The sequence below is a fragment of the Aquarana catesbeiana genome, linkage group LG12 (genome assembly GCF_042186555.1).
Source record: "Aquarana catesbeiana isolate 2022-GZ linkage group LG12, ASM4218655v1, whole genome shotgun sequence".
Lineage (NCBI taxonomy): Eukaryota > Metazoa > Chordata > Amphibia > Anura > Ranidae > Aquarana > Aquarana catesbeiana.
The window spans coordinates 161,103,827-161,106,326 of record NC_133335.1 but is presented as its reverse complement, the minus strand read 5'-3'; positions in this window follow the sequence as shown (position 1 = coordinate 161,106,326).

Sequence of the window (2,500 nt, the reverse complement as noted above, 5' to 3'; positions counted from 1 at the left end):
GGCTTCCACCAGGCTCCAGGAACCGTCCAGGACCCATGGTAAGGCTGCCGGGGCCGACCGGCGATGACCGCACTTAACCGGGATGAAAGAGGCTCGAACGCCCGCTAACCGCCCGGGCATGGGTAACCGCGAAGGTCCGGGGCTTCCAGCAAGCTCCAGGAACCGTCCAGGACCCAAGGTAAGGCTGCCGGGGCCAACCGGCGATGACCGCACTTAACCGGGATGAGAGAGGCTCGAACGCCCGCTAACCGCCCGGGCATGGGTAACCGCGAAGGTCCGGGGCTTCCACCAGGCTCCAGGAACCGTCCAGGACCCATGGTAAGGCTGCCGGGGCCAACCGGCGATGACCGCACTTAACCGGGATGAGAGAGGCTCGAACGCCCGCTAACCGCCCGGGCATGGGTAACCGCGAAGGTCCGGGGCTTCCACCAGGCTCCAGGAACCGTCCAGGACCCATGGTAAGGCTGCCGGGGCCGACCGGCGATGACCGCACTTAACCGGGATGAAAGAGGCTCGAACGCCCGCTAACCGCCCGGGCATGGGTAACCGCGAAGGTCCGGGGCTTCCAGCAAGCTCCAGGAACCGTCCAGGACCCAAGGTAAGGCTGCCGGGGCCAACCGGCGATGACCGCACTTAACCGGGATGAAAGGGGCTCGAACGCCCGCTAACCGCCCGGGCATGGGTAACCGCGAAGGTCCGGAGCTTCCAGCAGGCTCCAGGAACCGTCCAGGACCCACGGTAGACCTGCCGGGGCCGACCGGCGATGACCGCACTTAACCGGGATGAAAGGGGCTCGAACGCCCGCTAACCGCCCGGGCATGGGTAACCGCGAAGGTCCGGAGCTTCCAGCAGGCTCCAGGAACCGTCCAGGACCCACGGTAGACCTGCCGGGGCCGACCGGCGATGACCGCACTTAACCGGGATGAAAGGGGCTCGAACGCCCGCTAACCGCCCGGGCATGGGTAACCGCGAAGGTCCGGAGCTTCCAGCAGGCTCCAGGAACCGTCCAGGACCCACGGTAGACCTGCCGGGGCCGACCGGCGATGACCGCACTTAACCGGGATGAAAGAGGCTCGAACGCCCGCTAACCGCCCGGGCATGGGTAACCGCGAAGGTCCGGGGCTTCCAGCAGGCTCCAGGAACCGTCCAGGACCCACGGTAGACCTGCCGGGGCCGACCGGCGATGACCGCACTTAACCGGGATGAAAGGGGCTCGAACGCCCGCTAACCGCCCGGGCATGGGTAACCGCGAAGGTCCGGAGCTTCCAGCAGGCTCCAGGAACCGTCCAGGACCCACGGTAGACCTGCCGGGGCCAACCGGCGATGACCGCACTTAACCGGGATGAGAGAGGCTCGAACGCCCGCTAAATCGTAGTCCGAAGCCAAGCTGACCGTTTGGACTTGGCATGGGTACCCGTCCAGGACCCAAGGTAAGGCTGCCGGGGCCAACCGGCGATGACCGCACTTAACCGGGATGAGAGAGGCTCGAACGCCCGCTAACCGCCCGGGCATGGGTAACCGCGAAGGTCCGGGGCTTCCACCAGGCTCCAGGAACCGTCCAGGACCCATGGTAAGGCTGCCGGGGCCAACCGGCGATGACCGCACTTAACCGGGATGAGAGAGGCTCGAACGCCCGCTAACCGCCCGGGCATGGGTAACCGCGAAGGTCCGGGGCTTCCACCAGGCTCCAGGAACCGTCCAGGACCCATGGTAAGGCTGCCGGGGCCGACCGGCGATGACCGCACTTAACCGGGATGAAAGAGGCTCGAACGCCCGCTAACCGCCCGGGCATGGGTAACCGCGAAGGTCCGGGGCTTCCAGCCGGCTCCAGGAACCGTCCAGGACCCAAGGTAAGGCTGCCGGGGCTAACCGGCGATGACCGCACTTAACCGGGATGAAAGAGGCTCGAACGCCCGCTAACCGCCCGGGCATGGGTAACCGCGAAGGTCCGGGGCTTCCAGCCGGCTCCAGGAACCGTCCAGGACCCAAGGTAAGGCTGCCGGGGCCAACCGGCGATGACCGCACTTAACCGGGATGAAAGGGGCTCGAACGCCCGCTAACCGCCCGGGCATGGGTAACCGCGAAGGTCCGGAGCTTCCAGCAGGCTCCAGGAACCGTCCAGGACCCACGGTAGACCTGCCGGGGCCGACCGGCGATGACCGCACTTAACCGGGATGAAAGAGGCTCGAACGCCCGCTAAATCGTAGTCCGAAGCCAAGCTGACCGTTTGGACTTTGCGTTTCTCTTCCTCCCTCCCTCCGCGGGTCTCGAGGCTAGGTCCCAAGCCGGGCCGGCGCTCCAGGGAGTCTGCCGCCTTTCCCGGGCGGCGGCTCGGCCTGAGGCCGGCCGAGCGCTCCAGAGAGTTTGCCGCCTTTCCCCGGCGCGCGCCGCCAAAGCCAAGCTGGCCGGGCGGTCCAAGCTGGCCGATGAGGACTTTGAGTTTTTCCTGGGCGAAAATGCGCGGAGCTCGCGGATGAGGTCGGATTTGCCCCCCGAGGCC